General features: G+C 37.4%; 1 protein-coding gene across 16 annotated transcripts in view; it reads left to right on the top strand.

The window, feature by feature from the left end:
• Nucleotides 1-13,862, top strand: part of PTPRD (protein tyrosine phosphatase receptor type D) — a 1,257,980-nt gene that overhangs the window by 813,334 nt on the left and 430,784 nt on the right. For all 16 annotated transcript variants that reach the window (XM_087716068.1, XM_087716065.1, XM_087716064.1 and 13 more), the window contains exon 9: nt 9,503-9,542. The gene's annotated coding sequence lies outside the window, so the exon portion shown is untranslated. The remainder of the gene's footprint in view (nt 1-9,502; nt 9,543-13,862) is intronic.

The raw sequence follows: 13,862 nt of genomic DNA, 5'->3' as shown, positions 1-13,862 counted from the left end.
GTTATAATAGTTTTTCTGTGCTTTCTGTTAGCTTTCACTTTGTGAAAATGATAATCTAGACATTAATCTACAACATTGAAATCCATACATGGTCAAAATCAGAAAATGTCACGATGAATAAAACATACTTTAACAGACTGTGTAGAAGCAACAATGTCTTTTTTTGTGCCATAAAAAATTGTTCGTGTGTATGATCTCTAAACAAGAGTTTAAATGTAATCTTTAACCTTTTTTGTTTCTTCAAATTAAAATGACCCTTAGAAAAGATTCTCTTTATTGCAGTGCTATTATGCAGATGTAGATGCGCTGATATTTTTATTCCTTCTGCACATCACTAAAAAAAAGAATTGTTCAGTAACATTATCATGCTTTTGCCTTGTCTCTGTTTCTTTGTTTAGAGCAACATCCCCTTCATTGTCATGAAAATTCTGATCCCGTTTTTATCAATGAAAATCGATGCATTGGATATATATATATTTGGCAATTACTGGAGAGTTGTAATCATTAAAATATAAGAGTCAGTTTAATTTTCTAGAATTCTTCCAGAGAGAACAATGTGATTAGGACAGAATAGATCAAGCCACATCTGATTCAGTTCATTGATGCAACATTCTTCAGTATGGCATATGTAAACATGGCAACTGAAAATTATATTACTGCATTCTTAGTACATGTCTATAAAGTACCTAAATTTGCTTCCTTTGTGGAATTACATCCACAAGACTGCAGTTGCTGTGAATCTGAACTATTACATTTATTTTAGCTAACAATATATAACTGATGTTTTAGTTTGGGGAAAAATTACAAGTGGCATCTGGGGAGTTGGGTTTGAGCTTTCTTTCTTTTTTCCTTCCCCATTGGATCCATGGCAGGTTAAATTTTAGAAGTCAGATTTATATTAGTGTTGCCCAATAAATCTATGGCTTGCATTTGAACATGCATAAAATAGGAGGCCTTCATACTACAGTTTTAAGCTGATTGTTGCCTGTGTGTGTACCAGCTAGAAATGAAATCACTTTGCTTCCTTTGGCTCATGTTCAGTCTGATTTTCTCGCTGGATCAGGCTTACTTTAGTAAGGGATTTTTGGATTCCTCTGTTTCTTTAACTTTCCTGGAAAGAAGGGAGGAAGGAAGGAAATATTTGGAAACACTTGGGCTAGTCCAGGAAAGTGAAAGAACACTTGTCAAATTTCACCAGCTTCATAACCACAACAACCACAAAGGGGGTTTACCCACAAAGGGGGTAAATTATTTTAATATTGTTTTAAAAAATCCACAAGGAAACAAGACAGCCCCATCCCCATGTAATGTTTTACTCATTTTTAAGAGGAGCAAATGGCAACAACTGTTGACAGGAAGGAACAGTGCATGATAACTAAACTACTTCAAACTCGGCTGCTAAGTGGACCAACAAATTTATGTACATTTCAGATCTCCGGGAGTAGAAATATGTCCTCAAAGCATAAAGTAAAGCAGATCAGATTAGCACCCAACTTCCCATAATATCATAGAATCATAAAATGTCTTAATTGCAAAGGATCTTAAAAAATCATCCAGTCCAAATTTCAGACCATTGTAGATATCTCTTGTTCTATAAGAAACCCTGTGGAAATTGAGTTTTATCTTTTATTAATGCAGTAGGAGCGTGTGTGTGCACGTATGTTTATATTTCTCAAAAAAGATTTTTCTAAGTAAGTGTGGAGATTGTAATGCAAGTAATCAAAATTTTAATGAATATAACCAAACAATTGAAACAGCCTTGAAATTTATTCAATAAACTATTTATTTACTTGCATGCTGTACAAATAAGAGTAACGTATGAACCAGTTCCACTAATAGTAAAATGAGCTGATATTACTATTATCTGCCATGTTCAAGGTGGAAAGCGATGCCATACTTATTGAATTAGGCAGTTATTGACTAAATGAGCTGAGAATTAAATCATCATTTTCATGCCTCACACTTCATAAAACCAAAATGAGAAATACATCTTGAAAGAAGTAGCTATCAGTTATGGTTGCGATGTTTCTGTATTTGAAAATAAGAAAGAGAAATAATAGGAATTTTAAAAAGTCTAAATGGAAAAATAGACATTCTGATAACACTATTGAATTCTGGGAGAAGCTCTGGAAGGGAAGAGCAAACCTGTGATAGATGGAAAGAGATTAAGAAGTGAATTATGGTGAGCTCATATTTGCACAAATGTCCTTCTTAATCGTACCCCTCAATTTGCCATCAGCTAGAAATGCAACGTAGTTGTGTATGCATCACATGATATTGCATACTGCGAGTGGTAGTACTGTATTTAAATTCTTTATTTTCAAATTATGTGAGGAAGAAAGGAAGAACTAAATAGCTATTAATCTTTTTTTTTTTTACTTTTGCCCTTGTAGGCCTATAATATATGTCAAAAGGATTGCCCTATTTTTTTGCTGCTCTCTGAGGAAACATTATCTCTGGGAATAACAAAAATTGGGTCAGCACTTACTTCTGGTATGCGGTGACCTCAGAAGTAAAATACTATACATATTCCAGAGCTCCATTCACAAGGGGATTCTGGTACAGCTCTCATTTACATTTCCTATCTAAACTATTCATGCATGGCGCTTGATAAAGAAATGTCCTATGCGGGCACATCTTTTAATTACATCTCTGAAAATAAATATCCTGGGATGCCTTCTTAAAATAGACTCCTCTCAAGTAATCCCACAGAATGGGAGTGTATTATATGAGATCGAACATCTACCGAGAATTGGGAGTTAGAGGGTTTGCATGTGTAAGTAAATAAAAAAAGATTTGTCATTCCAAAGAAGTAATTTACATCGCAGTTGCTCAGGGTGGGGACTGCAGACTATACGGAAATTCAAAATTTAAGAGGTGCAGAATGGTGAGTCTAGGACCCTCAGTTTCAATAACACATTCAGCAGTACAATGTGAGCAGCCTATGTTATCTCAGGACCATGAGTTGGACTACCTATGGGGCAGTGGTGGGATTCAAAAAGATTTACTACCAGTGCTTTGGCTGTGGCATGGCTTGGTTGGTGTGGCTTGGTGTGGCTTGGGCATGGCAAGGGACGGAGACTATAAAATATCCATTCCCTCCTCATTCCAGGGAAGGTTACTGCAAAATCCCTATTTCCTCCTGATCAGCTGGGACTTGGGAGGCAGAGAAAGATACGGGCAGTGCCAGTCAGAGGGGGTATTTACCGATTCTCTAAATTATTCAAAATTTCCACTACCAATTCTAGTAGCAGAACTGATCAGAACCTGCTGAATACCACCTCTGCTGTGGAGAGGTGGTATTTGCCCTCTTGTGCAAATAAAGTAGGAGCAACAGGAGCCTTCGAGAACCAAACTGGTTCAACATGGCATGCAGAGGTGGTATTCAGCAGGTTAGTATCTCTAACTGACCGCTTCATCTATTCTCTGCCTCCTGAGTGCCAGCTGATCGGGAAGGAATGGGGATTCTGCAGTAACCTTCCCCTGGAATTGGGTGGGAATGGAGATTTTACAGTATCCTTCCCCTGCCACACACCCCAAGCCATGCCCACAGAACTGGCAGTAAAAAACATTGAATCTCACCACTGATTGCATGACCTGAGCCTTTGCATTCATATGCCATTGCTTCTGCTTCTAATTTTTTTAAAAAGGTGGCGAGGTGTTTCTAGGAGCATTGGTTAATTCACTGTTGCATGATTTGGGAAGCCTGCTCTCTGAGAACATTGTATTCCTTGGCTGTCTGAAACTGCTTGGGATATTTTTTTCTAATCTTTAAAGAATGGCTTTTTGGTCAAGGGTCCAAACACGAATGCATTCTGTATCCTTGGAGAGAGAATGAAAGAAAGAAAGTCTACATTTAGCTGGTAAAATGGGACCAGCATTACAACGAAGAGTTATGTTTCCATGTAGCCTGTGCTATCTGTCATGGGAAATCCACTGGTGCCTATATTTCTGAATCTAGATTACAATGGTAATTTATCCACACTTGCCTCAGAGTGTTGTGCAAAGTTCCCAACTCAGGAAACACAATAGCGTACGGTACAGATCTAACTTTCATACTAAACTTATATTCACCTTTGCCAAATAAAGAACATATGTGAAAATTACTATTAGTAGCTAACTTATATCTTTAATGTGAATTGATATTCATACATTTAAAGCAACTGGCCAAAATGGTTAAGATCAATAGGTACTTTTTCATTTTACAAAAAAGAAGAAAGTGATTAAAATAAGGGTGGGCAGAAAGCTTGAAAACCTGCCTGCAACTGGATTTGCTTCTTTTATTTTGAAGGAAATAATATCCTTAATATGATGTGATGGCACTAATATGGCCAAATACATTTAGAATAAAATATTTTTATTTTCATTCTGATTATTTTAGGTTCTCAGCGGGACTCCTGTTTGACATAAGCATAACAGTCAAAACTGTATTAGCTTTACAGACTGTGTACATAACCAATTTCATCTCTTCTCGGTGAACAGGGAGTTGGTCTGCATGCATATTGATGGAAGGCCTGTCCTTCCTCTTACCTTAGTCCAACTGCCTCACTCAAAATAATCCTGTGCAGCCACAACATCTTGCAGTTTTCACAGTTTCCTGAGCATCAATCTTTTCTCCCCCTGCCCCCCACCAATAGAAATAAAATTGTTTCCAGAATCCAACAGCTGGAACTTGCTGGTTGAAGGAAAGAACAAAAAGACAATGTGTTCAGAGATTACAGAATAAGCTGAGAGGGAGAATTTATGCAGTTCCATAAACTTATCAAGCCTGAAAATAGATTTGGGGTGGGTGGGGCATGCACAGAGGAAATAATGTGTCAGTCAACACTAGGTTTGCAAGGCACAAGCTTCCATGACTGATGAGAGTTGCTGCCTCATCTCCCGTGTATTTCCAGCTCTTACATCTGAGCAAGGTGTGGAACCTGGGACAGATGTTCCAAAGAGACGTGATCCTCCATGTTTTTGCCATGTTCTCAACAAGAGCGGCCAAGGGATGCTGTGATAATACATGTAGCATGAAGCACAAGGAAGGAGGGATGCAAAGGAGAAAGCTGTTTTATAAATTTCCCATGAGCCTGATAGAACTACGGCTGTAATATGGATTTTGGAATTGTCTCCTCTCATAGCTAATCCATCTGTTCTTGCTTTGAAAAGCCTTATTACACATATTTCATCAAATACCTAAATTTAGGCTGGCTGCAATTATATATCTTTATTATAGAACTTGGCAGCCTAGTACTACTGAATCAATAAATCTATCTCTTGTAAGATTTGTGGACCACTGAAGTACTACAAACATTTATTTTATGGTGAGAACATAGGTATGGTAATTTACAAATAAGAGTGCAGTCATGTTTCATTAGTATTTGTATTTTTTTTAAAAAAAAGAATGATATGCTGAGCCTTCCCCCTTTTGTAATTTGATATGTAATTAATGGTTTTGTTTATTTTCAATACTGACGAAGATAGATTTTTTTTTAACAAGCAAAAATCTCTCTGCTAATAGTTTGCAAATAGTCCCAAAGACAGCCAAGGTACCTTTCCCACTGTCTTTGGAAGAATGCCTGATTTGACTGTGACATGCAATAATTAAAAGACTCTCCGTTGTGTTCAAAGTATCTCTTTCATTATATCACTTGAAGCGTATTTTAGCTCTGACAAAAGAAATAGACCTCAGAGAGTAAAAGAAAACGGAAAGGAGATTAAAGGAACCCAAGATGAAATACAGCAACAAGTCTCACCTTTATCACATAAAGAGTTAACAGGGAATTAGGGATGATGATTGAGCTGGATATGGTAGCCTTATTCAGCCTCTGTAAAGAAAATGAGCATCCTGCATTCAATCTATCCCTTAAATAATTAACACAGATGCATCTAAACATCAGTGTCTCGTGAATAATCAAAGTCTTTGGGGAAGACTTTTCCATGCTAAAACTATACATTTCCAGAGGTATACTTTGAAAGAAAATTATTTTCTTTTGAGATGTCACTTAGAATGATATTGGGTCAATATATTACTTGATAAGAGGAGATTCAAGCAAGTTCAGCACCATTGCACCCTATAAGTAACACCAGTAGAATGTGGAGATATTAGACATGGACTCAGCCTCTTAATGTCTGTTATCCTCAGAAGCAGAACATTTCAGAAAAGCCAAACATACATTAGCTTCAAAGCTGGTTTTGGCTAATCTTAAATTAGATAGCTAATCAGATCTGATTAGTACTTGGATGGGGGTCAACCAGAAAATCCCAGAGCTATAAACTAAACTTGTGAAGAATGTCAAGGCACTTAGGCGTTGGTACTAATAAAGCAAAAGTATCAAGATATGTCCATGAAGGCACAGATTTAGTTCAACCCTAGGACATTCAGGGTGTATACGCATTTCTTCTTCTCCCATAAGAGGTCATCAGGAAACCTAGCATATGCAAAGAATTTGGACAAAGCCAGGGACAGCCGTTGCCAAAAATTAGAGATACTGAAGAAGGCAAATCTGTTTGTGAGCCCTTGCTGCTGTTAATTCTTTGATGTTCCAGGACAAATTATGTGATTTCTCCTTAACAATTTATCCTTCTCATCCTTTGGAATTTGGAAACCCTGTGTGAGCAGTTTTGTGCAAGAGAAAAAGAAATAAATAACACCATAAGTTGTTTGTGGAAAAGGATATACAATAGTAGTAAACAACATGCTACTGCTAAATGGAATTGAAAATGAGGGGATGGATAAGCTCCAGCTAGCTACTTTCCCATTGTAACAGTGTGGAAGACAGAAGGAGAAAGTATTGTTTCCCTTCTGAAATCCAGAGTTGTGGCATTTACTTAGGAGGGACAATTACAACAGTCTCATCACTCCTTAATTAAAGAATTTGTTTTATAAAAAGGAAAGCGAAAGCAAGCATGGGTTTGGGTGTGTCAAGGAAAGAGTAAGGCCAAGAGGAGAGCAGAAACTTGGTAAAAGTAAGACTTCAGCCCAAAGGCAACCTCCTCAGCAATAGCATTCAGACAGCAAGAGAGAAGTTCAATTATCAGAGCTGTAAGACTGCTGAGAGGCAGAGATATCATGGTCCAAAAACCAAGAAGTTCTTTTAAGTAGTTTCCTTACAGAAATCTTACCCAACTAAAGCAAACTACTTACACCATTAAGCATATAGTCTGAGAACTCCTGGGGAGGAGCTGTTCTGACATTCTTCCTCCTACTCAAATGATCTCAACTTTGCTGTCTTTTATTCCTCTGGAATGCAGCCCCCCCCCTCCTCTGGGAATCCAGATTACATTCTACCACAGAGTTGAGAGACAAAAGAGGGAAAGAGCCCAACTAATATCAGCAAAGACAAGCAGGCTTATAAACTAAACCAGGCCTTTCTTTAAGTCCCTTCACAAGTCCATAAAGTAGTGAAAAGGGTTTTTGCATACAAATAAATTGTGATTGACTGTAAGAACCGAAGAACTGGGAAAAGGTGGAAGATTTAAAAACTAAGAGCTAAAAATAGTTATTTTTTTAAAAAAAATACATAGGACTTATACAGATAGGAAGGGAGGATAATGGTTACCGTATTTATATTTTTGACGGTTTGATAGAAGTCAGTCATCAAGTATTACTTGTTTTTTTTTCTGTAATATCAAATCATAAATAAATAAAAGAATGAGATAGAAACCCTCAGCGAAAGGACATCAGGGAGTTTTGCAAGCATTGACTTTCCAAATATTGAGCATGTTCTGTAGTCCTGCACTGGCTTATTTATAATAAGCTCATTGAATTCAATGGAACTTGTGTTTTCTGAATAAGTAGCTATCAGGATTGTGCTGCTAGACAATTATTTTCCTGTGCCAAATTGGATACTGGCTGAAACATATGAGATTGGATTGAGAGAGCTGGATTTCAGTCATTGGGTCTCAATGCCTGCTCAGTGCAGAAATTCAAATTAAGAAATCCTTGACAGACAGCTATCTATTTTCGCTTCAATCATCGAGTGGGATGGAACACTCAGGTCTCTGGATAATTGGGTCCACTGTTTCATTTTTTGAAGTTTTAAGTGGACTCTGATTTCCTCAAGTTCTTATTCATCGTCTTTTACTTTGGATGATAGAGAAGAAAACATGGTCATCTTCTTCTTCTGGGAGGCACGTATTCTGGCAATTCAAGGGCTGCATTATACATACCCTGACAGTCTTCTGTAGACTTTTTTGAAGTTACCAGATCATCAAAGGGAGAGAAACCTGGCCTGGCAAGACTTACTTATGACAAATCCATTCAGTGAATTACTGCATTATTTTCAAGCAGTTTCAGAAATTTTCCTAGGAATGTGAGACTTATTGGCCTCTAATCTTCTATTCTCTTTATTTCAATGTTAAGGGTAGTATCTTCCTCCCCCACCCCCACTTGTCTGGAATTTCAGATGTTTTCCAAGATTTCTAAAAAATGTAGGATAAAGGCTCACTATCATATTTTAACATTCCTTCAGGACAATAGGACAATATTCCTTGTGCTATTTTTACCACAACAGCAACCCTGCGAGAGAGTGTTGGCCTTAGATAAATCGACTAACCCAAAGTCAGCCAACTGGCTTTCAGTGGGATTTGAACCAATGTCTCCCTATTTCTAGCCTGTTGCCCTATAACCATGAAACCAGTGATGGCAAACCTTTTTGGCACCAAGGGCTAACAACATCGTGCAGAAATATTGCATGTACATATGCATGCTCATCAGGACTCACTCCGGAAAAGCCTAACTTCCACGTTCTAATGTGTATGTGCGCCTGATGATCAGCACACATTCACAGGTCAGGTTTTGGCACTGCCGTGTGTGTGAAGTGATTGCACTCCGGAAAAGCCAAACTTCAGGGTTTTAGTGTGAATGCATGCACAATGATCAGCTGGCCGGTGTGCATGTGCAGGCCACTTTTTGGCACTGCTGCACACGCGAAGGAGAGCTGATTGTTGCATGTGCACACATGCCAGAAACCAAGAAGACAAACAGGCAAAACTCAACGTGGCGGGGGACATGGTTTCGCCATAGGCCATAGGTTCGCCATCATGGCACTATACCCAAATGGTTCTAGCCTTCTGTGTAGCTTTTTGGCACTTCTACTGTTGTTTCTTTCTAGAGGCCAGAAAATGATTTCTTAATTTTAGCATGCAAAATATTTACATTAAGGTAAATAGTATGACATCTCCCTCATCTAAACAAATTTTTGGATGCTTTCTTTAATCAATCAGAATTGCAAAAGCAAACCAGAGCCCTTCCAAAAGTCCCTCACTTACAGCTTTATATAATTCAGAAATGAACACTAAGAATTGGGGGGGAAAGGCAAGTCCTTTGGTAATATATTGGATATGTTTATATCTATTATTCCAGGTGTGAATTAACTGTCATGTACTGGTTTAAATATTTAGAATTTCATTAGGAAATTTTTTTAAATCTTTCTTTTATTCTAAAATTATTAAAATGTTACATGTTGAAGAACTTTTTCTTTAAAATGTTTTCTATTTGCTTTGATTTTTCTAGGTGAGAGGCCTGTACAACAGCAGAATCCAAAAACACCAAAGTAAGTTTTTTATTTGTCTATATCTATATCATCTATATCTATCTATATCTATATCTATATCTATATCTATATCTATATCTATATCTATATCTATATCTATATCTATATCTATATCTATATCTATATCTATATCTATATCTATATCTATATCTATATCTATATCTATATCTATATCTATATCTATATCTATATCTATATCTATATCTATATCTATATCTATATCTATATCTATACATACATACATACACACACATACATACACACACACACACACAGTTTAAATGAAGTAAGTTCTGCTTCATTTTTGAGCTGATGCAGGGAAATCACATTTCAACATTTAAATTGGATTTATACAGGTAGTCCTCGAGTTACAACCCCAACTGAACCCAAAATTTATGTTGCTAAGTGAAACATTTGTTAAATGGGTTTGCCCCATTGTACGGCTTTTCTTGCCACAATTAAGTGAATCACTGTGAATCTGGATTTCCTATTGACTTTGCCTGTCAGAAAGTACCGAAAACTGATCAAGTGATCCCAGGGCATTTCAACCATCATAAATATTAACCACTTGCCAAGCATCTGAATTTTGATCATGTGACCATGGGATGCTTGTAAGTGTGAAAAATGGCCATAAATCACTTTTTTCAGTACCGTTGTAACTTATAATGATCACGAAATGAACTGTTGTAAGTTGAGGACTACCTGTAATATTATATCTGCGGGGAATGAAACCACTACATACTTACTATGATTTGATGAAACATTTGTATGCCTTACTTTATTACTGCACATGTTTACATTTATAATTTAGATTTGTATTATTGCAGTGTATTTGGAAAGTAAGTACTGGTGTTAAGGAGAAGCAAACTTGATCTTGTGTTTATGTGTTGGAGGCCACTTTTGTTAACCCAGAAAAAGAGTTTTAATGAGGTTAATTGTAAGGGAACAATACTTGCTTACGTACTAATAAGTACTTGATTACATGGAAAGTTGTAATAGTTTTCATCTGGATTTCTCTTGCCCAAATGTTCAGTGTAAGTCAATGTTATGTGTAGATTAAAGGGGGGGGAGCAACTGCGTAGTTGTTCCCCCCTTTTCAAGAATATCTATTTGATCACACAAATATTATTCAGATGGGGTAGTTTGCATAGAAGGAACAGTTTTGGGTATAACAAAATTGGTTGTAAGTGGGCCATTTCCAATTGATACTCATTCACTACTAGTTGGTCACCTACAAAATGTGTAGTTGGATTCTGTATGATCTGTGTAGGAAAGGACTGTCATTCATTTGTTTTCCTTTGAGATGAGATACTGAACATTATAGCTTTAATTCTGGTATTAGAAACCTGCGTGGACCGGAAATGTTTATTTGGTTGTCCTGGTTGGTTATTCCATGAAGGAATTAGAGAGGCAATGCATAGAAATTACTGCTCAGGCAGTGATTTGAAAGATTTTGAAACAAGATAAATAAGATAAATGAATAGTGGAAACCGGAAGCTTCTTTATGATAGGAAGATACTTGTCAAAAGTTTCTCAATATATAATTAAAAGAAAGGTTAACGTGCATTGAGTCATTGGTGGTGAATGCTGAGATAAAATATAAAATGCAAACAGTATCAATTGTTTTACTTTACAATGCTTTGAAATAACCTTGCTATTAACATGCTTAATGAGGCTATTAAATTGGTTTCAGCATTTTAAAGATGTTTGCAAACTTACTGTGATTTCGAATTCCAGGCTGAACTTCACATTTAAAATAATCTGTTAGTGGTAACATTCTGACTGATTAATTCACCATTTTCAGCAGTTCAACACTGGTGTTTTTATAGTCAGAACAGAACGGAGAATCATTTGTAAGGCCTTAAATGCTGACACGGTATGTCGAAGCAGTAAATAATGGACTCTACAAATACAGAAGTGAGTTCACAAATGCCACAAGACGGAGAAAGCTAGTCACTATCTATTTAACTGGGATGGGTAACTTTTAATACCTGGGAGGGCAGCAGCATCATGTTGTTTTGTTATGTTTTGTTATGTTTTGTTTGTTTTGTTTTTGGGAGGTATTGAAATGTGCAGAAAAAGCTTATACAAAAAGACAGAAAAAACGATGATGGTATTGTGCTTCTTTAGAATTTATAGAACAATTTTCGTGGAAAACATAGCACTTATATGGGGAGCCAGTTATTTTAAAAAAGATTATTTTAAAAAAATTAAAGTGTACTGGGATCTAAGACTGATCAGCTCTGCCATATAAAAAAGTAATTCCATTTCTCATTTTGATAAATGTATGAACTATTTTTTTAACATAAGTTAAACACATAGCTTAATATTAGTTAAATGTTGGGCACCATAAACTTGAGGAAATTGTGAAAAAAATAAATCTATAACTTTTGCAAAGACCTGGTAGATTGCAAAAAATTTAAACAATGAACTCTAATTTATTATATTCACTTGACTGGCCACGTTGGACTTGGGGCATTAAAGGCTAATGTGCTGTGACATTTGTATAACCTCCAGCCATTTCATAAGCTGCATAGAGCATTTTCCTAAGAATAGTAAACAAAACATTTAGAAATGAAATATAGAAAATGCAGACTGTGATTATTACCTTACGAGTGCTCATTTTCAAACAATCTATCTCAGTCATTTGACTAGCCACAGCATTTATGCAATAATACATAATTTTAGGACATTTTTTTCCCTTTTGGGCATTCATATTCAGCCTTTAATCAGATTTCTAGGACTGGGTATATATAACAAAAATCTGTACCAGTTTAAAAGTCTATGCAACTTACAATTAACTGTAAAAGGTTGGGCAGAGGTGACATAATATTATGCTGGTTCTTTTCCCTGAATCTAGCCTGGAAGGATACTATGGTTGATGGTACCACTGAGAGGTCAAATAGAGCAATGATGGATGCACTACCCGATCCTGATCCTGCCAGAGGTCCCCCAAAACATGAACCTGTTTCCATCTCATGTCCTGGACGTGAAGGTTCCAAAAGATGCACTAATTAATTGGACATGTCTTCGTTCCTATTTAACATCTACATGAAGCTGCTGGGTAAAATCATCCCTTACCATGGTATGATGATACCCAGTTGTATATCTCTGCCCCTGTTGAATTAAGTGTCTTCAGGCTGTGGGGGCCTAGATGGGGAACACAGGCTTCAACTAAACCCTAGTAAGGCTGAGTGGCTTTGGGTTTTAGGGACATCTCTTTCGGGAGATGTTCAGACCAGTGATGGGTTCCGGATCCCATTGCAACCAATACACTGCAACGAGCCAGGCATCCACCATATGCATGTGTACCCATCGTCTGCGATGCTCCAGCTGCTTGGAAGACTGTTGCGTAGGCACCATATGCTCCGTGTGTGTGCGCAAATGCCCCAGTTTGCTCAAATAGAGGTAAGGAGAGCGAGCAGGCAGGTGGGCCCTCTGGAGGACCATACTGGAATGGTACCTGGTGCTCCCAGCAGGTACCGGTACACCCTTACTGGGCGTACCGGTCGTAACCCACCACTGGTCCAGACCATATTTGGTGTTGGATGGGATTGCACTGGCCCAAACAATCCCAGTGAGCAATCTAGCAATCTTTTGCACTCAGAACTCCAGCTCAAGGAGCAGGTAATGACTGTGACTAGAAAGGCCTTTGCAGAGCTTCATGTTGTGTGCCAGTGGTGTGCATTCCTGGATCGGAAGTGTCTTCTCACAATTATTTATGCTCTATTCATCTCCTGCATGGAGTTCTATAATGTTCTTGATGAGGGTCAACCCTTGCATAGGCTTTGGGACTTCAGCTGGGGCAAAATGTGATGGCCACAACTAAACCCAACCCAAGTGAGACATTTATTAAGTGATGTTTTGCTCCATTTTATGACCTTTTTTGCCACAGTTGTTAAATGAATCATTGCAGTTTTTAAATTAGTAAAATGATTGTTAAGTGAATCTGGCTTCCTCATTGACTTTACTTGCCAGGGTGGTCACATGATCAGATGATACTGCAACCATCATAAATATGAGCCAGTTGTCAAGTGGGTGCATTTTGATCAATGGTCGTAAATGTGAAAAAATGGTCATACATCACTTTTTTCAATGCTGTTCCAACTTTGAACAGTCCCTAAATCAGTGGTTCTCAATCTGTGGGTTGGGACTCCTTTGTGGGTTGAACGATCCTTTCACGGGGGTCGCCTAAGACTATCGGAAAACACATATTTTCGATGGTCTTAGGAACGGAGACACCAATTTTCTGGTTGGGGGTCACCACAACATGAGGAACTGTATTAAAGAGTCACGGCATTGGAAAGGTTGAGAACCACT

The sequence above is a fragment of the Thamnophis sirtalis genome, unplaced genomic scaffold (genome assembly GCF_051295495.1).
Source record: "Thamnophis sirtalis isolate CommonGarterSnake01/CBP01778 unplaced genomic scaffold, rThaSir2_p1.2 scaffold_5, whole genome shotgun sequence".
NCBI classification, from domain to species: Eukaryota; Metazoa; Chordata; class Lepidosauria; order Squamata; family Natricidae; genus Thamnophis; species Thamnophis sirtalis.
Note: the sequence above shows the minus strand (reverse complement) of the source record. Positions and strands in the feature narration are given on the sequence as shown.